Below are 25,401 nucleotides of genomic sequence, written 5' to 3'. Positions count from 1 at the left end.
CAATATGACTTAAAAGTGATCCAGTGCACAAAAATGACTCCTTCAAGAATATATACTTCACCTTGATTCCTCAATCCTTGCATCTTATGCTTCTATCCTTACCTCATAGAGAGACAAATTAAATACATAGAAAGCACTCAGTGATGCGAAAGAGAAATATTTTGGTAATATCAAAAGAATTTTTGGCTTTGAATGATAAACGTTGTTGTAATGTCAGGCACATCTGTAAGGTATATAAATATAAAAGACATGATCTATCCTGATTGTTGTTTTATGTCATTCTGTTGAAATTGCCCTAGTATCAAATCACTAAGAAAAAAGATAGAGTGGCACTCCATCCCAACCATTGGCTTCATGTCAGGAAAGGGGGTAATAAAGGGCTGAAATTGTTCTGCATTCAACAGTCCAAAATCAATACTAGGAAGTCAAGGGGAACAAAAAAGCCTATAAGACAGTTCTCTCGTGTATCGGTCTACCCAAAGATGTTAACAGCTCCGAGGCATTAAAAATTGTTATCGTATTGGAAACAGAAAAATTGAGATTGTGAGAGGTAAGTGTCTGGACCCTGGACTCTGAAAGCAGTTTTAGTGAGTGGTAGGTTTAAATGATAGTCATGGGCAGCTCAACATAGATCAATTGACACACATGGAGTCTATTTCAGCTACAGTTCAAATCATGCTCTTCTGTCTTCATCCTCAGTTGCATAATGGTCAGACACTAGGACTGATGTTTCTTATGTGTTAGTATGTCAGTACTGCAGCTCAAGGTGTCTCAGTTTACAGTGCAGAAGCTTATATGAATGTCTCTATATAGTGATATTGAGCTGTATATGACTGTATCTGTCCATGGATCTGATCCTTTTATAAATATTCCTGACTCCATGGTGCTTATCCTTATTCAAATATGTGTCTTTCAAAGGCTGGCTTTGCTTTGAATCTGTTCATGTGTGAAAGCTGGGTTACACAATGTGTAGTCCAGAAAGCCGATTTTTGGTACATGTAAGAAGAGAACTCTATCGTTCACTTAAAGTAAACATGAGTGTGACTAAACCATGCAAGAAAGTGATCCACTCCCACAAACTTGTTATTTGTCATTTGTCATTTTGGTCAGGAACATTGTGGACTGTGGAGAAGATGGATGGAGTTCATTTAATGTCTGAAGAAATACACACAGTTGCAATGCAGTAATCAGAATTTTATGAGTTTAAAACTCTGTAAACCTATAAGCTGATATATTGCTCATTTTAAATGTGCTTCTCATGAAACTTTATAAAATCATTATTATTATTTTTTCCTTCTTGATGTAAAAAGTGCAGAAAAATCTGGGTTGACACGCCTCCACTAACTAGGCCAGAACTGATCCTGAGTAAGGGCTTGAACATTTAAGGCAAAATTTAAAGACACCTTCTGTAGTCTTATTCTATATCAAGGATTAAGACATTGTTAATAGTACTTATCTGTATTCGAGAATTGTCCTTGGAATTGATTTATATATGAAAAAGCTTTTGCATCCTGCTCCCAAGGCCTAATTTAATGCTACTGTAAAGAATCACATTATAAATGAAGGTTACTGCTTTATTTCAGGGAAGGGTTTATAGTTTTTTTTCCCTTGGATTTTAATCCATGTAGGAAAATAAAAAAGTCTGTCTAGAAATGTACCACCAATATGGATTTAATCTTGTATGTGATGCTATCACACTGTGTTTCGTTTTTTGGCTTCATTTCCGATTATTTTAATTCTTAATACTTTAACTCTGAGAACTACTGAAACGTTTTATTTCACTTGTCAGAGAACATTATATAAACTGTAATGTGCACACTACAATGAATTTAGCAAACATGCCATTATTGTAGAATATAATACAGTGTGGACATGTGTATGTAATCTGCAGCAATAAAGTACTAAATAAAGTTCAGAAATCAGTTTCTGTTACCATCTTGCCCTCTGTTAATTAATCCTATAGAGAACTATCTCAATCAAACACTATCCTAAATCTGCTGGAGATTTGACCAACAATCACTTTACATTATTGAAATACCATATACAGTTCATTACTATGCAGCATCCAAACTTCTGAAGGCTTCTCAAACCCAACAAGGCATCTGGCAGCATCCTTCAGCTACCTGAATCTGTTAGAACTCTTGCTCAGTAAAACCCAAAGGTTTGTGTTATATAGAAATGAAAGTATGTCCTACCACTTCAGAGTTGTCACAGGTATGTGATGTTTTTAAGGTAAATTGGCCTCATAATATCATGGAGAAGCTTTTAGTGCTTAAGCCGTTGGGTTATTGGGTATGACTATCCATGATAGTAGTTATTTTAGGGGAAGAAAATGCAGGCCACTGTTGGTCTTCTGATGATCATTGGAGTGAGTAAGGGTTTTTGATCAACCCACTCTATTTTTACTTAAATTTTGGGAGAACTTCAATGTCACTGTCCTTGATGTGCCTTAGTACACACAGCATTAGCAATTTATTAGAGTTTTTATATTCATATAAAAAACTTAAAAAGGTAACTCAGACATGATTGTGTTGAAAGAGACTATCGTGCATCTACATAGTGTATAATACAAGGATATCAGGATTCTTCATCATCTTCATTTTTAAAGGAAACCTAATATTTATCTAAAATCAAATTAATCATACAACCTCAAACACTGTGGCAAGATAGCGCATATAAATTCAAAGTATCGTTCAAAGTAAAATGCACTATTTTATGTTTTTGATTCAAACTGATGTCTGATTGGGAGTTTCTGTGTGTTTTTTCTTAGATATTTGATCAGTTGTCTATTTGTCAATCTTAGAATTACTGCAGAGAGTCTGGCTTCATCCTTTAAAGAGCAGGTCTGGGGCTACTAAAAGTAAAATTCCTTTTGCGAGAAGCTGGAAGACTTTATTAGTAGTGCAGGAAGCGCCTCTGGCCTTTGCTCTTGAGCAATAACACTTTCCAGGAAGGCATAATCCAACTGCTGAGGAGAAAAATCTCCAGGGGTTGCCTTTTATTTTCATTTAATATTTCGGCATCAGCTCACTCACTGATTGTTTTTTTTTTTTTTTTTTTTTGCTATCATCTGTAAGAAGCTGGAATTGCTGTATCACTATTTCTATTAATGCATAGGTTGGCCTTTTTGTTACCACTAAGATGAGACCATAATAAATGCTGCACATATGGAGCTGCGCATATTCTCAGTCGGTGGAATGGAGATTTCTCTCCCTGGAAATTAGGCTCTTTAGGTTTAGGTTCAGCATTTGGATTACAGATGTGCAAAAGAAGCAAATATTTTGTGTCTAATATTTTGAATTTTAGGAGCTGTGAAAGTTTAGTTTAATGTTAGCCAAATGGCTATTTACAATCATGTAATTGTCTAATATCTTTATATATTAGTATTTGTTGATGTTAGCTAGCGATTTAAGTTTGGTTAATTCCATTCTCAGTCCCTTGTTGAAATGCCACATATTAGCGTTATTAACAATTTTCCAAATGTATTTAATATTCAACATTTATGTACCAAAACAGTCAAAATTGACATTTTAAAGCCCTGACAACACAGATGGTCTGTTGAAGTGACAGTAAGACAGTGACAGTGGGCTAACTCTCGGTAAAACAGCAAATTTGTTTTTTCCTTCCAAGCACTCTGAAGTAAACAGTAAAATTGTAGCAGGTTGCTGCTTTTGGCTTTGAGGATGAAACATATTACGCTATGTTCTCCTTCAGTGAAAGCCTATTTGTCTGACATTTGTGTATGTACATTAAAATCCAGTCTGCATATTTTTTATCAGCTGTGCAAGCAAAGTCTTCACAATGAACACACACCATCTGGTGTGTATGGCGTGCAGCATGTAGGTGGGCAGCAAGTGCTTGATTCTAATTAACCAGTACTAAAATATATAATGCTTCAGATGTTTTCTAATTCTTAACAAGACCTCTTGGGGCAAGTCGTGGCCTAATGGTTAGAGAGTCTGACTCGTAATCCAAAGGTTGTGGGTTCGAGTCTCGGGCCAGCCATGACTGAGGTGCCCTTGAGCAAGGCACCGAACCCCCCAAATGCTCCCCTGGCGCCGGAGCATAAATGGCTGCCCACTGCTCCGGGTGTGTGTTCACTGTGTGTGTATGTTCACTGCTGTGTGTGTGCGCACTTTGGATGGGTCAAATGCAGAGAACGAATACTGAGTATGGATCACCGTACTTAGCCGTATGTCACGTCACTGACATGTTATAGTATACACCAAGTGAAGTGAGTCTATTAAGGATATTCTGTACAAGCATACAAGCTTCTGTGACTTTAGCCCTCTCCTGTGGTTGTGATCATGTGAACAGGGTAAAGGAGGGATACACCTGGGGCTTTATTCATCTTTGTGTGTAACTTTGTGTGCAATCTTTGATTGATTTCATCTGCCCGTTTTCTTCTATTGTTAGCTAGCAAGCTGGCAAGCTTTTTCTACATTTAAATCTTTACTTGCACTTGTGGGGTATGACATAATCAATGCTATCATCTATAAAGAGTTGCAAAAAAATGCAATATGTATTTGGGGATGTAGTAGCCTAGAGGTTAAGGTGTTGTATTACCAATTTAAGGACCTGAGTTTGAATCCCAGGTTGACTAAGCTGACACTTTTGGGCCCCTGAACAAGGCCCTTAACCCTCAACTGGTCAGTAAAAATTTGATAAATGTAAGTTACTTTGTATAAGGTTGGCAAATGTAAAATATCCTGTTGTTACAATCACCAAAGGCCAGTTATAAGGTACTTAGATCAAATGTATTCAAACCTAATCCATGCAGCCAACTTCTTGGTTGTTTTTTTATTTTATTTTTTTTCTTGAGAACATATTTCTATTTATTTGATTATCAGATACATTTACTCTAGTTAAAATGTAACTACTACTATGGGGCGGGCTTCCAGTGCCAGTTAATAGCAGTTAAGAGAGTAGTTCAGTTCATTTCTCTGTTGGTCAGTTTCTTTACTATTTGTATTTTTATTTGTCGGCACACATGACAGTTTGTTTACCTCCGCCTTAAACACAATTGCCGCATTATAACTATAAGTACCAATAACAACATGCCACTTCAAAATGTATACCAAAAAACATGTTGTCTTGTACTATTTTAAGCTAACCTGGACTGTATACTGTTTTACATTTATTATTAGCAGGAAATAGTGTCAGCTGGCACAGGTCAAGTCATGTCAAGTTTCTTTATTTGTCATTTTCGCTACATGTTGAGACATGCAATGGAACGAGATGTCGTGTCTCACAGGTCAAACGGTGCAACATCCATACAGACATTAAACAATTAAAAAAGACATTTATAATTTAAATACACAAAAGAATATAGTCTCAAGCAGTAAATATATGTATGAAGACTACAATGCTTCCTTGATATTGTACATGTGCAACAGGAGGCATTCAAGGTCAGCAGCTGGTAGCAGACTAGTGCAAGATGTGGTGTGCAACATGAGCATGTAAACATTTAAACATTTTTGATGTGCCAGTGTCAGTGTGCTAATGCTGAGGAGAGTGTGACTGGTGGCAGTCAGGTGGGTCACGTCACAGGAGGCCTGTGTAGATTCAGGGGTGGCAGTGGAGGTTTGAGTTCAGGGCTCTCACAGCTTGGGGGAAGAAACTGTTCTGCAGTCTAGCGGAGCGGGCTCTGATGCTCCTGTACCTTCTTCCTGATGGTAGAAGCTGAAAGATGTTGTAGGAGGGATGGGTCCAGCAGTAATATTTTAGACATTACTTTTTCCATCATGATCTTTTCTTTCCTTTTTCTGGTCCTTTGATGTGTTAAAAAAAACTAGTCCAGATTTAAAAGTGTGAAGATGACACTGATAAATGAGAAATGTGTGATCACATTGAAATAACAGATGGATTCCTTACCAGCATGTGAATCTGAGCTGTATTTTCTGTAACTGATGTGGATGATGCATAAGGATCTGCTACAGATCAGAGTTAATGGCAGGAAATGACCCATTTAAACACGCCTCACTAAAGATTCATGTGATTTGTCTGTGTCATTAGGCACAAATCAAATGAACATAATGTACGCTTTGCTTAACCAGATGCGAAATATCCAGTCAAATAAATATTTTCTGATTTTTTTCTGGAAACAGCTTTACTAGCCAATCAATTCTACATTGTTTTCATTTCATTCATTGTTTTTGAGATAGTAATAATTTTATTTGATCACAAAGCCTCTTTGTTGTTTGTATACAAAGGATTGTGTTTTTTTTACATGTCTTGAAAATCTGAGGGTATTAAAATCAAAAATCCATATTTTCTTACTTCCATCTTACAATATGATCCGGTAAACAGCATGAGCTGACAGTGTTATTCATAATCACCCTCTTATCAACAATCCTTTATTTGCCAAGCTTTAAAAAAAAACAGGATTTAAATACTCACATTTTGCCACCTGGGTGACCGTGGTGCCTGAAAATCAATTCTGAGCTTCTTTATCCCTGTAATCAAATTCATTAGAAAACAATGAATCTCCATTGCTGAACATTAATCATGTCAATTTAATTTAATCACATGTTGGATGTCTGAAGGTCTTTTGGGTCACTGTGTCATTTTATTGTTCCAGATATTGTACCAATTTCAGATGTGTCTGGTGGCAATTATTGTCAAATAATCAATAATTTAATAAGGAAGGGAGAAAGCATATCCTTTAATGTTATGATAGTCTGAATGCAGTGACAACCAACTGAGGGAGGTTTTATTTCACTTAGTCACTGTTATGATGATGCGTACATATACAGTAGAGGTGTTCTTGAGACATCAGTTGATCACCTAATTAATCAAGTATCTGACACGGTCCGTTGTTGCAGACTCACTGGTTTCCCAGTGGTTGTGGATTTTTTTCTCTCTGCTTCACAAAAGTGTAAGAACACAATTTTAACTATTTACAACCTGCACAGAGCACACATAAATAACAAAGAATATTTTACATCAAAATATGGATTAAAGCTACGTGACTTGCACTTAGAGCTCAAGCGTTACGTTTCTTTACTGGATTCCAAGAGGTTGTGTGTCCAATTCCAGGACTGCTAGAGAGCCATTTATGGGTCACTGAACAAGTCTGTGCTTAGATTGAATTACACTTTTTTTTTTAATATAATTAAAAGTGAATTGCAAAAATGTTTTAAATGAAACAGTGAATTAACCAATTTAATAACAATATGAACTATAAAAATAACATTTTAAGATTTAATACATTTCATCTGAACAAAACTTTAGTCTTTCTTTAGTCTTTAATTTCCACATTTATAGTGTTACAACCTGAAACTGAAATGATCTTAACTGATGAATGTATACAAACTAAAGGGAAATTATTTGCAAATAAATTATAAAAGCTGCATAAGTGTTCACCCCAGTGCCTAAAATAATATATGGAGTCAAAAAAGGAAAAACAATGGCATTAGAGTTTACCTGTGTGCAGTTAATGTGCCACATGATCCAAATTCAAATCAAATTCAAATTTCATTTCTCACATACACAATCGTTCAGTACGACAAAAGTGCTTTGTGCGACTGTCCTAAAAGAATAAAAAAAGCCAATAGTAAAGAATAAACAAAATATAGGAATAAATATAAGGCACAGGTCAGCTAGCTTCCCACAAGTGCTAGCTTTCCATTTTTCTCACGCCTCATATGGCTCAGAACAGAGGTAGTGTGATGCAGTGATATGCATGAGTACAAACATAAAAGGAAACTATATATATATATATATATATATATATATATATATATATATATATATATATATATATATATATATATATATATATATATATATATATATATATATATATAAACATAAAAGGAAACAGGACATATATAAATGTTAAAGTGCAGGACATATACATGTAGTGCAATTGTGCAATGTGTAAATGTTCGGTTATGGTAGTGGTTTTTGTGTCTAGTCTTGAAAAGTCCAGAAAGAGGTCCAAGCTCTAGGTGTTCACCAGGTTGAGGGCCTCTTGGAATAAGCTACTCCTCATTCACCTTCTAGGTGCAGAAGTGCTTCCCTGAGTGCAACAGAGAAAAAAAATCCATTGTTTGGATCTTTCTGGCCTTGGCCTAGCACCGCTTGCTGTATATGACCTCAGGTCAGGGAGCTCGGTGCAAATGGTACACTCAGCTGATCGCACCATCCTCTGGAGAGCGTGTCTGTCCTGTCTGGTGCTGATCCCAATTTAAATGTGTTCCAAGCCAACCTTAGAGTCTGATAGAGAACATACCCAAACAGCATAGGACCAGAAAGGCCTGGAACACGACAAAGTTTTAGAAATGAAACAGTTTTGGTTAATGAAAAAAAGCTTTTATTATCTTAAACAAAATCTGCCAGAGACCTTCAAATCCATAAGCCACAATCAAGCTGTTTGTGTTAATTCCAAAACAGTGTGTTATGATTGAACAAAAGTATTGAAGTGCTTATAACTGAAGGTCAAAATAAAATATGAAGTGGTGGGTTCGAGATTCAATATCTGATGCCTAGAGCATTGTCTCAATAGACAGATTGAGATTTTCAAAAGCAAAAATATTAAGTCACATACCTATTTCTAAAGTAAGATATAGATCTTTTGGAGTAGATAGAGATCATAGAGAACATCGGCTGACAATATTGGGGATTGTGTAAAGAATGTTTATTCAGATAAAACACTGATATGACATTTCTCTCTTCTCGTTTGTCAAGGTTAGCGATCCATCCTACAGCGCAGGTTGGAGGTAATTGGGATTTAATTGGCAGTCTTTGAAGACAAGCCTGAACCTATGGCACAGCAGCAGTACAATACAGGTAAACATCTAGAGCATTGTCTAATTTCTTTAAATTAAATTTTCAGTGCTCTCAAACAGCAGGCAATGAGATGTTTAGCAGTATAGGGCTGATTCATCAAGCCAAACGCTTGTGCTTTTATACCAGAATTATGTTACTTAAAAACATAAAAAAATCTTCAACAAACTTATAATATTCAGTTGAGAAATCAAAAAGCTCTGACTTTGCAGTAAATGGCATCACATTATAACAACCATGAATTTAAAAAATGGGAGCAACTTGCATGATTAAGGTTTTTGGCATTGTATATTTTTTTGCTTGTTTGTTAAATAGAAAAGATTACTCAGGAGACAAAAAAAGTTGCATGACAGATTTTAGACAGCATTGTGAACCAGCAAACAATCAGGTGAGAGAGAAATGAGATTTTGGTCAGCTAGATATTTAGTCGTCTAGATTGATATCATTTGTTTCAAAATGTTATAGTCAGCATTCTATAGCATGCCAGGATTTAATTCTATATGTGTCTTTCCATATCAGATTTTCCTTATCATTGTTTCCAAGACTTCATATCCTTGTTTAGTATTAACTACATGATATGTATAGTGAAGTTGAGCTTCCCATAAAGACGTTGACTGTGTTTCAAGAGAAATGCTTAGTTTGCAAGTCAGAGCAGATGAGCAGCTTTAAGTAGAATGTCGGTGATGTGTATTTACTATTGTAAGCTTCTTTTATTAGATTGTTGGTAAATGTATTTTTATATACATAAACTTTAATTACAGTAATGCTAATTTACAATATTCTGAGATGCAGTGAAAAAGAAGCATTCAGAAATTTAAAAAAAAGCATTTAACAGTTGTTAAAACCTGCACTGCTTTTATGCCAATTTGGAATGAAGATATTTTGATCATTAAAGTCATTAAACTAAAAATAGCTAGCTTGTGTATGATGACTACTGAAGAAGCATGTTGGTGAGAGAGTATAGGACTACCATTAATTTTCAGGTTATTGGCATAAAACTCCATGAAATAAGGTATTAAATCCATTCACACAACCATCTTGATTATAAAGAAAGTCTACAGACTAATGATCCATTAGGACCTCTATTTAATCTTGACTATTTTGTTTCATTTACTCTAATATTGCTTTAAGATCCTGCAGTGATGATCCGTTGTATCGAGAGTGGATTTTTGGAAGCGTTTCCAGGTTTTATAAGTACAAGAGGCATACCAGTTCTACTTCAGCACTTTCAACAGAACAGAATCCCATCAATTTTTTTGATACCTAAAAGTCCAGGTCTTGAGGTTTACTTGGACCAAATTTGCCCTGCTGTTTTAGAACGAATCTGTGAGGAATCCGTTTATTGAAAGCCTGAGCTTGCCTTTTTTTTTTTCTTCGGGGTTGCAAGGGATTGTCTGACCCTGTTCACTTCAAATCCTGCTGATCTGGAGCCTAAGAGGTCTGGGCTGTTGAATGGTGGAAACTGATCCATTCATTTGTGCTTTACAGATCAGACATCAGCAGGCTAGTGAGTACAGATGTCTAGCAAATCCTGTAATATTGGTCTAAAACAAGCACTATATAGATAGCCAAACTTTACAGGATGCAGTATTTTCATGCTGTGCTAATGAAAATGTTACAGTTTAATCCTAGTAAGTGAGAGGTGTATTCAGATTGAAAACTAATTATGGTCTGTGGTCATTAAGAAAGCACAGTTCACTCTAATTAGTGCTGAGTTCCACCTGTCGGTTTTTAGTGCTGACTTCTGACATAGCCGTAATTAATACCTACTGCAGAGTCTTCAGACTGTTCAAAGATCTGGTACAGGAAAGGGAAAGGTTATTTAAGCTTCATAAAGTAGATGTGCTAAGAAAATCTCACCAGTTTAACCAGAACAGGTGGTGTTGCACCCAACAGGAATCACTGCCAGTTAGAATGACCGTACAGAAGAAAAGGTTCAAATGAAAGTCTGTCAAAAATAGCAGCATATTTCAAAACAAGGGTACAGACCTCCTGTTAGCTAATGCTAAGACACTTTGTGTTAACAGTTAAGATTATTAGCTTTTATGCAGTGTGAAATAAACATCATTTAATTTTATTTTAGGTTAGCTAACTGGGTAATAGTCTAAACAGGTCAAATTTGCGAAGAAGTGATGACTTTGCAGCTAGCTAGCATTATTAGTGAAACTGGTTTACAGTACATTCAAAATGTGACTTAAGAATTTTCTCAGAAATGGTCTGGTTAGCACATTTTACTCACTTTGTAATTAAAACATGCTCAGCTATCTTATATTGTATTTAAGCATATGTACATTTCATAAAACTAAGCATATGTACATTTCATAAAGAATCCAGATAATATATGTACATTTCATAAAGAATCCAGAAAATATGGACCTATAAATCAACTGCAAATGCAGACTGATGAGGTTAAAATTAGTAATAATAGTCATAACTGTCCAAACACTTTCTCAGTTCAGGGTGTTGGTTTCTCAGAACTGCATCTCTAATAAACTGTCTTTTCTTTGAAAAAACATAAAAATAATAATAATAACAATAAGGATTGTGTCTTTCAGACAGGTGTTCTTCAAGAAATAATTAAAAATGAACACCCTACTGTGCTTATTGACATATATAAAAATGATGAGGAGGTCCAATTAACCTTGATTTTGAATCAAGATGGTGAGAGGAATATAGATCTTAGAGACATAAAGAGCATGAGTGCTTCAGTAGCTTTCAAAAGACAGCAGAAGGGGGAATAGTTTGTGTGAGGTGTGCTTGGGGTCATCCACAATGAAAATGGCTTTGCAGATGCACCATGTGGTGTAAATGTCTGCAGTCCTAACTATCCTCAACAGGGTCTTAATACGAAACTAGCCAGTAATGCATCTGCTCAGGAAGCTTTCAATATTCCACCTATAAAATATGTTAAGGATGGGGTAGGAAATAGGCTTTTCTTAGCCTTCACAGAATGTAGAGATGCTTCCTGGATGTTTTGGCCGTGGAGCTGGTGTTTGAGCCAGATGAGTTTCTACTCAAAGTGAACAAAGTGAACTTTGATGCTCTTGATGATCTTCACAGTGGAACCATTGAAGTCATTTGAGAGTAGTTGTTACGTGCTCTCCTGAAGTCAACAACTTTTTTTTTTTTGGTTAAAAAAACCTCGCTGGCTCTACAGTAGGCTGTTAGCCACTGCACCTCCGCTCTGTATGCAGACTCATCGTTGTTGCTGCTGAAACCCACCATAATCTTTTCATTGGGGAACTACACAGTCTTGAGTCAGTAGAGTGAACAGCAGTGGGCGGAGCCTTGTGTTGGTCCTGAAGATGCTGATCCAGATCTATACAGGCTGTGGTCTCCCAGTCACAAAATCCAAATGCTGAGGGAGTTTAATCCCAGCAATCTGTTTACAATAATTTCCAAGCATTTCAAATGCCTGTCAGGTTCTCAGAAAATGATCTATATGGAAAAAAAACTATTTCTTCAAATTGATTTTCAGTTACTGCTGGAGATAACCTTTATTCAAGTAAGCGAGTGGTTATAATGGAAGGATGCTTGATCTTCGATCTGTTATAAGTGAATTTTATGCCATTCTGGCCCTGATGTACCATTTCATGTCCAGTTTTAGATGAATATATCTGATGGGTTTTTTGTTCTTTTTGTTTTTTGTTTTTTTTTTTTGAGAGAGAGAGAGAGAGAGAGAGAGAGAGAGAGAGAGAGAGAGAGAGAGATTAAAAGCATCAAAAGTGATCCTCCAGAAAATATCATCAGCAAGATGCTGAAGTAATCCACAGCACAATTCCATTAAAGCTTTCCTCTTTAAAAGTAATTGCAGATCGATTTTGTTTTAAAAGAGGGGCATTTCGTGTAATGCAGAAAAAAATCACTTACACATGGATGTAAAAAGAATGAGTGTGCACTAAGAGTGCGTCCTCAGGCTCTGTTGTTTTAATAAGGCTCTCTAAATAACGAATATATGAAAAACTTTCAGTGCTTCTTTTCAATTCTTTCAATTCAACCGATTGTCTTAGGCTGCTGTCAAGAGTATTGTTTATTGTATGGTTTGTGAAGAGTATCTTCAGACTTCTAATACAATTACACTCCATTCTGCTACAGTATGGGACAAATCTGAGGCTATTATTTGTTTCCTGTGTTCCTGCTTCTTTCCTTGAAACCAAACTTGTATAGAAACTCAAGCCTGGGCTAAAATTCATTGAAAAGTATATGCTGTTAGAACCCATGTTGGTTCATCTTTTATATGTGCTCTAACTGTGGGGTTAGAGGGTTGTCAATGCCCCATACAGTTCCTGCTTCTGTTTTAACCCATAACTGCTTTGGTGTGACCAGGAGGCTGACTGTGACTGTGGACAGACAGGAGGAGGTGTCTCCTATGGCTTAATGTTTGGGTTTTCTAAGCTAGAATATATATAATGTTTCTCAGAGTGGCATCCACAGTAAAATAGAAACCTTAGGCTAAAGTTTTAAAGCCAAAAAAATCTGGGTTATTTATTTGTCCTAAAGCTTACTAGACTAAAGGATCTCTGTGGAAAAAATGACAGTCTTGTTTGGTGTTTTTGAGTGTTTGTCCCAGGAGGTAGACAAGGCTGAGTTTGTAGCCAGAGGGATGCCAATGACTGTCTCTCAACTCAGCAGACACTTTATCATACTTTGATAATATTTAGCCTAACCTATAAAGCCTGCCTGACTGCTTTGTAACATTGAAGAGATTTCATCCAAGATTAAACATCCATTTTGCTAAATGTCAAAATGAATATGAATATGAGCTTAGAGTCAGGTGAAGGAGTCTGGATGTAGGAACTGATGTGTACAAATAGTATTGTAAATACATGATTAGAGATGTATCCTCCATAATGATGGATATATCACATCTAAAAGATTTTACCACAGGTCAAGTAGCATTGCTATAATGTGTATCATATACATAAATAATTAAAATATTCAAGCAGAGTGTTGAATCAGTGATACCTTTTAAAGATGTACAAGATGGCATCTGACCTACTTTTCTTCTTTTTATTAATCAGGTCATGTGGAAAAGTGTACGATGCGTCTGTGAGGAATTGACTGTCTGAGGCTCAACCTGCGCCTGTTTTATATTCTTGTTTGTGACTTGCTTATCTTAATGTGGAAAAGCACACAGATCATTTCCCTCATTCCTTTCCTGATTCCATTCTTAGCTTTTTTATTGCTATATATCCTGAAAGCTTTTTCTATTTCTCACAGGAGATAGTAAATTTTTTGTTTGTATTTTTTAATAGTTAACTGTAAGTGTTCAGTAGAAGTGGTGGAACAGTGTGAAAAGTTTAGGGTGTGGTTCAGCCCATAATGACCCAATTCAGTACACTGTTAAACAAATTGCATTCGACTCCTCCTGCCACCTCCCTTCTTTTGTGAGCAGTTGACCTCACTATGGTTTGAAGGGTGTTTAAAAAATTTATTTTTTGTGTGATGATTACTTGAAAATCGCATTTGCAGTTGCAGCATGCTTTAAGTGTCTTCATGAAAAATGAAAAATCACTTTTAAATATTAAAAAAAAATATGAACTCAAAATAAATTCTCACAAAATAAATCTGCATTTGTATTGCACTTATATTATGCACTTCTTTTCCTTTCACCTTCACCTTAAAGATTTTTATATACATTTTTTAAGAGACTTGTGACATCCCTGTGAGTATCACGGAGAACGTCATTTTACTGACTATTTTGTGCAGTAAGATTAGCATAGCAAATATTTTGCCTGAAATGAAAGCAGATGTTTAGAATTGAAATACAGCGTGCTCTCTTGAAAGTTTCATTTGCTGCCTCAATTTTGTCTCTCTTCTCCTGCTCTGATTCAATCACCTTAATAATGAATCAGGAAAAGTATATTACCACCAACCTCCTGAATTAGTTTCTTCTGTAACTGACAGTTCTCACTGATGCTCATCGATAGCCAAAGAATAATGTAGAAATACTGCCAAAGAATAATGTCTATAAACTGCAAAATAGTTTTTTCTGCTCAGAAAAACTGATTTTGCCGAGGGACACAGCAAATATTCGGTAACTGAAACCTAACCAGTTTTTCAAAGTTTGTGCGTTTTGATTACAAGTTTGGTTCTTCTGTGTGTAATTTGAAAAGCTTTAATTTTCCCATCGTCCTTCTTTTTATGCCTGGTCTTCTGCTAAAAGGGATTAGTTTATTTGAAGCCCTGAGCAGAGTGTGTGGGCTTCGTCACTCCTTTCTCCTAGCTACTGTTTTCCTTGGTGCTAAAATGTGCAGTGCTTTTTAATCCTTGCCAATTGTAATTTCAGTCTCCATGCAAGCAGTTAAAGGGAGTGGGTGGCAGTACACGGAGGAACACTCGCTCTTCTAGGTGTGCTATTCATCCTGGGACAAAAAAGAGTGGGCTTCCCTTATGTATGCTTTTCAATCACACCCACTATCAAACACACTCAATGCACACTGTGCTTAATAATAATACATTTGATTTTATGTAACTTAGTCATTTACGGTTCATTAACATTTCATAACACATATAGTGTATAACATATAGTGTAATACTGTCAAGGAAGCGAGATATTTCGGCTCGGTTCCATATGAGGATTAAAACGATGCATTTACACAAGTATCTAAAGCTATGAATATTCAACAAAATGCAACTTCTAGGCTTCACCAACATTCACATTTTTTATGATAGAAGGCAACTGCCTATAAGAATAATCCTAAAATCAGCTGCACAATATGGTGGTGATGATAGATTCTTCCTTTTTCTGGACATTCTAAATTCTTGTATTTGCTGTGCCTAATACTTGTGTACTTGGCTTTGTTTTTCCTTTCCTCCATTGATTCACTTACCTGAATTAGTAATCAGATGGATGGATGGATGGATGGATGGATGGATGGATGGATGGATGGATGGATGGATGGATGGATGGATGGATGGATAGATAGATAGATAGATAGATAGATAGATAGATAGATAGATAGATAGATAGATAGATAGATAGATAGATAGATAGATAGATAGATAGATAGATAGTTGAGTGTTACTTTTAGGTACTTTGTCTTATTAGAGCTGTTTATGATGTCAGATGTGATCCCTCATTTATTCTCAATCATTTCTGCAGTACATTTCCGCTGTTTGAGAGTCTCTGCAGTACTTATGCCTCAGGAATTGCTGTGCCGCAGCACATTGCCAAGCATACGCAGAAGAGCTGAGGATAATTATGGATAATTGCTGTGGGAAAGATGGCTATGCTCATTACTCAGTGGCCAGCAAGGGTGGAAGAACAGCAAATGAGTGAGAGAGGGGGAGACGGATAGCGAGAGGGTAGGGGATTTGACTTAATATTTCTGACACACAACAACAGGAATTTCAGTCTGCCAACAATTCTTATATACTCCTCCTCACTATTGCCTTCCAGGTCTAAGCAACCATGTTTCAGATGTATGCTAGTATATGGCACAAGTGTGTACACTTACTTAGTATATGAGTGTTTGTGTTATGTTTGATAGAGTCATGACTTTTATTGGAGATGCTAGACAGTTATCAGGCTTATCCCTATATTCTCTGGAACTAACCTTTAAGCTGTAACCAAGTTTGTCTGCCATGAGAGGGAGGTCATTTAATGCCCTAACACCAGTTTCTCTGGGACTGTTTTTCTATTTCCTCCTTTAATAGCCAGCAAAGAAACACACACACACATACACATATACCTCCTCAGTGTGTTAGTGGAATGTATGTTTGTATTGGAATCTGCTTTCTGTACCATGGGCTGCACACCCGATGTAAGCACACCTGAACTCAGTCACACACAGAAGCACAAACAGTTCATAAATCACACTTAAACATTCAGTCAGAGTGAAGTATTAGTCAGTGTGTCCTTGTCTTCTGACATACCAAGCTTTAGTCTCTATTATCGTTTATTTGGTTATGGTCTTTGTTCTCTGGTATCTGAATCTTAATGTTTTCATCACTTGATCACTGCCTGTTTATTCCGACTTTAATTTTGCATCATGATTTAGATCTGTTTGACTGTTGTAATGATAGTCTTCTACTTGCACCTCCAGTTGTTCCTGCTGCCTGATACCAGCCACTTATTAATGAAAACTAATGGCAGATGAGTGATTGTCACCTTCTACATGAGAAATCCTTAAGGCCTACAAAATGTTCTATTTAATTAGCTGAAAAACATTCCAGTACAAATGTGCTCAAGGGTCAGGTTTTGTAAAAAGGCCTCTAACTGAAAAGCCCTGGTCGAGTGAGTAGACTTGCACTTCTGCACTGTACTTCATGCTGACTGCTTTCTCTGTACAATTGAGCCTTGGGATTGCAATGTGGTTTTATGCTTTATCGTATATATGTCATAGAAAGTGCAGCCCTCATAACTCTTCTTCCTCACTGAGACAACACAATCACACTTCCCTGACCTCTCCATGTTCTCTCCATCACTCCTACTGCAAACATACTGTCGGCTCTGAAAGTCTGAAACCACTACTCAGTGCTGATTTTTATTAGTTTTACAGTTAATGACACTTGTCAAACAAACCCCATCAGTCTTCACTAATATCATTCCCAAACAATGTGTTCATATTGACTGAAAGTGGTGAAATATATTCTGGAAAATCATATTACATACAGACTTTGTGAAGGAAACTCAAGCTGCTTTATGAGTTGTGTCTTGTGGGTACAAGCTGCAGTACAAAATACAAAAGTCTGCTTTTCCTCTAGCTGAATTTTCAAGGGTAACAGTCTTTTACAATATTCTGTAACAGACTTTCTCTCCTCAAACTTTAAAACTAAAGCTGATAATGAAGCGAACGTGCAAATAAGAGTGAGCAAAAGCTCAGGGAATAATAACTTGCAAAGTACTAACTGCCATCATTAATGGATAGGTTAAGGAAAGATTGGGTCATGCTCCTCACTACATGTGCCATTATTATTCTTTCTGAGATAATAGAACACGCTGGGAGTCTTGGAGTGAAGGATGTCAATCATGTATACTCACGACAATAGTCCAGCTAAACATCTCACCAGTATCTTCTGCTTGTGTATGGAATTTCTTTTTTTTTTTATCACATTTCTTTTTTTCCTATTCATAACTCTAACCCTTTTTATTAATTTTATTTATGCATTTATTCATTGCTTGATTTTTAAACTTTTAAGAGTTTTAAATCACAAATGTGATAAAATAATATGGGATTTTATACTGTTGTGTAGGCAAGGAAGAAAGTTGTTTAGGAAGCATCATTAAAACAATGCACCTGCACCTTTAAGTAGCAGAATAGCAACAGGCAATGGGAAATGCACTAGCCAGGGAGATTGCCAAGGGGGAACAAAAAACAGACTTCTACTAGACGGCAGACACAACAACATGCTGGTATAACACAAACTCACATTCTTTAACTAACAATCAACACTTAATTTAGCAAAATAACAGGCAGCTGCAAAAGCTCACAGGTATTCAAATTAGTGCCAGCTTTACTGAGTATCTTAACCATTGGAAATTGTTTTCTTTTTCTTAGTGACGTATTCTCTATGCTATCTAAGCTTTTAAGCAGATTTATTATATCTTATTTATCTTATATATCAGTTTTTTAATTGGCAAACTCCAGTGGAGTAATATCACTCTCTGGCAATACCGCTGTTGGATTTATTCAAACTCATTACAACAGTATGCTTCTGTTCCCTAATGGTAATTTCTGTGGTTTATTGGATAATAAATCAACTTTTAACTATATGCTGCCATTCTTGTATCCTTTTTCCCATTGAGCTGCTTGTGGAACATAAAAAAAAGAAAAAAGCTTAACAAGCAGCCAGGCATCACAAAGCATGCTGCGAAGTTCATCGATCTTCTCCAGGCAAATAAGATTTTCTTCAACTTATAAAAGTCTTATCTGCTAGTGCAAGCGACCTTGCCAGGACTTTTTGTGCCTTAGGAGTTGATTGACAATGCGGTACCACGTCAGTGAAAGCCTCTGGGTGGAAACCCCCAAATCTCTCATCTCTGAATGAAAAGGTTATGTAACTTATCAGATGAGTGAAAATATGTTTTGCCTCTCTTTTCTTTTTTTAGGAAAACCCAGCCAGATAAGATCAACGATTTTTCAGTACTTTGTGAAAAATCCAGGCATCTCATGTGTGAGCACGGTTTTACAGTTTTATGAAAAAGAAAGACTGAAAGAAGTTTAGTTTATGTCAAGCCTGATACCATATTATCTTCTATGAAGGAGCAAGTGCAACATTAATGACACTCATTTGACACTTTTTACATCAATAAAAATGTTGATAGTCAGCTTGCAGCTTCAACAGCTGTACTGTTGCAGCCATGGTACAGTGTTTTCCCTCAGAGACCTATGGACCAAGTCTGATGGATAGTCAATGTTTAGTTCCATTTCCATGGTTTCAGGGATATCTGTGATTCCTTGAGGTATGGTGAGTTACTTCAAATAATCACCTTTTTTACTGACCACTATGAAGGACATGGAACCACAATGAAGTTGTAAGGTTTGGTGTCCTTTACATAAAACACATAGGAACAACTATTTTTCAAAGCTGGGCATGTTTCATGTGCTGCAGAATATGTAGATCAAGTCTAAAGCATAATACACCTTCATTAGTGGGCCACCGATCAGAAGGTTGTGAGTTTAAAGCAAGACATTTAACCCTTAATTGTTCAGTTGTATAAAATGAGATTAAATGTAAGTTGCTCTGGATAAGGTTGTCTGCCAAATCCTGTAAATGTACCTGCATCTTTATTAAATTATTACATGTGGTCCTTGTTGCGGTGAGGTGACATACGGCTAAGTATGGTGACCCACAATCAGAATTTGTTCTCTGCATTTCACCCATCCAAAGTGCACACACACTGCAGTGAACACACACCCATAGCCGTGGGCAGCCATTAATGCTGCGGCGCCCGGGCAGCAGTTGGTGGGCTTCGGTGCCTTTCTCAAGGGGTCCTCAGTCATGGTCGGCCCGAGACTCGAACCCACAACCTTAGGGTTAGGAGTCAGACTCTCTAACCATTAGGCCACGACTTCCCACGACTTGTTTGGTTGGAATGAAATTCTGTACCACAACCCTAATGTATTAGGTATCCAGTATTGTAATATTATTTTTGGCATATTGAGCCACCTAAAATTTAACCAGTGATGCTCTTCTTTAATCTTCTGAATTAGAATCCTGGAGATATTGGAATTATTTTAACCACATGCTTGCAGCCTGGTGTGTGTGTGTGTGTGTGTGTGTGTGTGTGTGTGTGTGTGTGTGTGTGTGTGTGTGTGTGTGTGTGTGTGTGTGTGTGTGTGTGTGTGTGTGTGTGTGTGTGTGTGTGTGTAGGAGTACTTTATCAAACTATATATTTATTCATAGAGGCAGACCAGCAGGTCAGTACGACCTATGTTAATATAAATATATAGTTTGATAAAGTACTCCTACACACGCACATACACATACACACACACACACACACACACACACACACACACACACACACACACACATTATTATTATTATTATTATTATTATTATTATTATTATTATTATTATTATTATTATACTACACTCTAATAAATAAAGGGTCACATGTTGAGCAGCTAAAATGTAACCTCATACTGTGTGTGTGTGTGAGTGTGTGTGTGTGTGTGTGTGTGTGTGTGTGTCCAGTGTGGATAATTGCAATCAGAGGTTGTGTCACCTCTGCATTCCCAATTAATCCCTAATTAAAGGCTATTAACACTTAAAGATGGCGCTAAAGAGGCAGCAGACAGGTAGGAGACGAGTGATTTCAACCAGAAAAGAAGAGCAAAAGAAGTGTTTTCTTTCACTCAATAAGCCAAATGAGTTTACTGTCACCGCTGATAAATGAGCGCAGTGTGGCGAGTACACTCCACTCAGTCACGCAGGTAGCACCTCAGTGAAAATGAGACAGCGAGCACAGACGTGCTAATGGCTGTGGCTAACAATATACCTAGCTGCTATAGCATGTAGAATTGAAGTCTTATACATGGAGAGCATTAAGGTACAGTAACAATGGATATTAGGCATTTTTAGTATTAAAATTTTCAGATGTGTTGGTACATGACTGAATGATTTAGTGTGATACAAATAAAACAACACATGCGTTTAGTAGATTTAGTATCATGTGGATTAGTAGTGACATTTTTGTTATAAATCGGGGCAAGAAGTGGGTTTGCTTAGGGTTGCACAGGCCTTTATTGCATGACATTTTGAAAATAAAATAAAATAAAATAAAACGTTTTCAATAATATCCTCAGATGAAGAATAAAACTAATATTCTTTAAAAATGTTAAATTTACACTCGTAAGTTTACACACATTCAGCAACATGCCGCAAGAGTCTGCATGTGTTCTGTTCATGTACTGTACCTCTCGGTTCTTTTGTGTGTCACGTGTCTTTGTTATGATTCATGTCTTGTCTCCTGCCCTGTCTAGCTATTTGTTGTTTCCCAATTGTGTCCTAATTATGCACACATGTACGGCTTTTCACTTTTATTTGTTAAGATATTTAAACCCTATTGTATCACATCTGCGTGAAATATCAGTGTGGTATACTCTAAACTAAGCCTTGGGTCCTGATATCGATCCCAATCCTGATCATGATCCCAATCCTTGTTTCGTGTTTCTTGTTTAGTTTTGTCCTCGGTCCCTGTTATTGATAACTGCCTTATTGTTGGATATCTATTTAGTCTTGTGTTTTGACATGTTTGCAATTCAAATGTGTTTAATAAAACCTGCTCTTCCATCAATGTGTTTAAACACGCGCCTTGTACAGTAACAGACCAACTTCTGTGTGCCACATGACACTGTGTAGCCCTAATTTAATATGCTTAGCAAATGTCTAAAACTATGAGTTTTAAATAATTTAAGGTGGACTAATAATATAGATAAAATCAGTTAACTAGACTGTTTCACTGAGTAGATAAGAAAACAGCAAAATAAGTACCTTCCCTTTTGATTTTCAAGAAAATAGATTAAGTATAGCATTGAAAAAGAATGTGCTGAGTTTATATTATTAACTCACCATAAAATATCTGCTAAGTTTGCATAAAATTGGGTCTACAGTACATTTAATAAAATACATCCTTGTTACTTGTCACTGTCACATCCTTGTTACAGTGTGTGTGTGTGTGTGTGTGTGTGTGTGTGTATATATATATAAATAAATATATATATATATATATATATATATATATGTTTATATATATATATATATATATATATGTATGTATATATATATATTCATATTCACTGCAATATACTGTATAGACATAGAAATATATATATATATATATATATATATATATATATATATATATATATATATATATATATACATACATATATATATTGCAGTGAATATGAATATATATATATATACATACATATATATATATATTCATATTCACTGCAATATACTGTATAGACATAGAAAACTGAACCCAAATACATGTCTCTGTATTACTTAAACATAAGTGCGTCATTACCTCATGAAGAAAAAACTGTGCCTTTTTGTTGGAACTATGTGTAATTAGTTTACCAGTCTGATGTTGTAAATTATAATAGAACTATATATTTAACTGCACACATTTGACAGAGTACATGAGGTATTTTTGTGTGTGTGTGTGTTGTGTTTCTTTGTCATATTTCTAAAATTTAAAAAGTCAGGTTTTACTGTACGTTGATGGGCCCGATGTCTAATAACCACATTCTGTCTCTATAAAACTGATCTACACACATCATTAATCATAAAAACCATGAAAGATGAAAGAATATTTTACAATTGTCCTATATTAGATCTTTGCTCAAGTTTGCTCAAGTTGAGGGCCACTGAGAGACAAAGAAATCCACAAACTTCAGAATAAGAATTCATCTTTATTTATTACATATACTGTACGTTACAGTAAAATTGTTTTCTTGCATATCTCAGCTTGTTAGTAAGTTTAACTATTATACAGCTAACGTTGTTTATAGCATGACTGCCATAAACAAAGAAAGCTGGCTGTGTATTGTCTGGGAACTCAACTCATCTTGATGACAATGGTGTTAGTGGTAACGCAAATTTTAAAGGATCTGTACCATTGTTCAGACTATTCAAGCCTCAACAGTTCCAAGTTGCCACAGTTAACAATCTCTGCTCCAGCAGTGGTGTCTCGTGGTGTATCCTGCTCCCTAACACGATACAGCTAGGATATGGAAAGAGTAGCATTTTTGTGAACTCCCACATTGTAATATTAATGAATTCATTCGTTTCTGTTGCTCTAATTAGTAGCACTGCTGAGCAAAACACCTCTTAACCATCAAAACTATACAGTACATGTGTGATATATCTAACAATTACTCCAAAATGTTGGTGTTTGAAGTAAAACATTTCACTAAAGCAGAATTTCAGTTCATTTCATGCCATTGTTTTACTAATTCCTTCTGGAGATTCAAAATATTATGTTTTCACTTGCTTTTATATTTCATATGCTCCCTGGTGAGAGGAGTTATGAGCAAACTGCTGCTAACATGTGGGGATATTGAGTGCTCTTCTAATCCGGTTCTTCCTTAAGTTCAGTGACATTTCGAAGCAGCTTAACACATCTTACAGCAACTTTTTTCATGGCTCAGATGCTTTATGGGGCGTTTTTACATTTTATCTCTTTTAGCACAAAAGTGCTTACTCCCAACCAATACTATCAGGCAGCAGAGGAGCATTATGGGAGATATGCCGCTGAGTGTTTCAAGAATTTTTTGAAGAGATGAGATGCTAATGACCCTGAGGTTCTGAGCTCAGGTAGATGGCTGTGATGTCTGCTGGTAACAGAAAGCTTGTGACTAGATGTTCTATACCAGGGGTGGCCATTCCGCGGCTCCTGAGCCGCATGCGGCTCTTTGCCCGGTTTCATGCGGCTCTTACGTTCAAACCGAAGTTTGTATGTGTGTCTTTATATATGCGTGTTTGCTTCGATTGAGTTCAATACAGTATTTTCGTCAAACGTGCATGTGAGTCCGATGAAAATACCTCAAAGTTTCCCAGTAGGAGCAAGATCATTTGAGTCAACAATTTGTGTCAAGTTCGATCTCTAAATGGCAGGGAAAAAAGGTGAAAGTTTGCCCATGTGTATGATGTGGCTCTTTGCGGTAACACAGTAAAAAATGTGGCTCTTGGTCTCTGACTGGTTGGACACCCCTGGTCTATACTGTACATTGGGTATAATTTTTGGGAGAGATTGAAAGGAGTTTGATGTAATGTATTGTTTTGATGATGGATTGAAATGATGATGCTGACATAACTATAATGGGTGATAACATACCAGTGCAGTGGGGAACATTGCCATCACACAGTCCCAGGGTCTGTGTGGGTTTCATCTGGGTTCTCCTATTTGTTTACATACAAAAAGAAGCCAGTTGGTGTATTGGCTAAAATAAATGACCTCTAGTTGTGGTATTCAGTGTTGAGTGATTGAGCCTAGTGATCCAAAAATAGGCTTCAGATCCACTTTGTCAGGATATGAATGAGAAATTTGTTAACCTTTGTTATCTCTTGTTTTCCCTCATCCTCTGTTATAGCACGAACTTTGTTGTATTTATTGGTCTACACCACCTGCTACTTAACTTATATTGATTTTGTCATTATGATAATCAACCATCCCTGTTTACTGAGAACATGAAGAAAAGTGAGGTTTTCTGTCTTTATCTCTTGTATTTTCTACTTGTTTACTGTTAGAAGAAATTTAAGTTAGATACAGTATGGAAAGGCAAACAGATCTTTCTATTGGCAATATCACTTTTAATGTAACAGATATTCACTGCTGTTTATATTTTTTAATATAAAAAAGTGAGTGAAAATTATATGGATTAGCTTCTTCTCAACTAGTGAGCAGGACTTTTAAGCTCTTTTTGATCCTGTTCTATCTGTGGCTGATAAAATGCTTCCAGCCCAGTAGGAGGAGTGTGTGTGTGTGTGTGTGTCTGCACGTGGATATCCACATCCAGGCCTCAAATTAAACGGTCATGGGAGATTTGTCCATTTGCCAAAGCCTCCGTGTCCTTGCCTGTGATTTCTCGGTGATTTATGCTACATGGGTGGCAGAAACTGGCTTGTACTGTCCTTTCAGCAAATGAACCTATTTAGTTGTGAGAAATTATGGGGTGGCAGTCACTGTGTGTCTCTACAGCATCCAAACCCTTTACTTTTAATTTAACAAATTTATTTATAAACATACTACATCAAATGATGGGGTTACTTTTATCACCCAAAAATTAATGTCTTTCACTGATCACATTTCATGATATTTCCTGCATATCTTTTTTGTCACTACCCCATGCCTGTAGGTGTTGTTGCTCCCTATTGTCTGTTATTTTCAAGAAGACATAACAATTCCTTTTCATCATTTTAATGAATAAATCATTTAATCAACAGCTAAATTCATTAGAAAAAATAGCAAGCAAAAATCATGATCCACAATCATGATTAGACCAAAAAATCTCCTTTTACGTTCATGAACTGAAAAAAAAATAGTGACAGTTCTAGTATTTCTAACAGTTTGTTTTTCCCCCAGTGTCTTCCATAATGATAGGGTTTATATTTAATTAAAAAGAACCTTTAATACCAATTTAGACAGTA

General features: G+C 36.3%; 1 protein-coding gene across 6 annotated transcripts in view; it reads left to right on the top strand.

Moving 5' to 3' along the window:
• The window catches only part of lrfn2b (leucine rich repeat and fibronectin type III domain containing 2b), a 106,393-nt gene that overhangs the window by 67,544 nt on the left and 13,448 nt on the right, over positions 1–25,401 (top strand). For 5 of the 6 annotated variants that reach the window (XM_027133236.2, XM_047801984.1, XM_047801985.1 and 2 more), the window contains one exon: positions 8,692–8,793. The exons of the other annotated variant lie outside the window; for it this stretch is intronic. The gene's annotated coding sequence lies outside the window, so the exon portion shown is untranslated. The remainder of the gene's footprint in view (positions 1–8,691; positions 8,794–25,401) is intronic. 6 annotated transcript variants of the gene reach the window in all.

Source organism: Tachysurus fulvidraco, chromosome 16, assembly GCF_022655615.1.
Source record: "Tachysurus fulvidraco isolate hzauxx_2018 chromosome 16, HZAU_PFXX_2.0, whole genome shotgun sequence".
NCBI lineage: Eukaryota > Metazoa > Chordata > Actinopteri > Siluriformes > Bagridae > Tachysurus > Tachysurus fulvidraco.
This window is presented reverse-complemented; position numbering and strand designations above follow the sequence as displayed.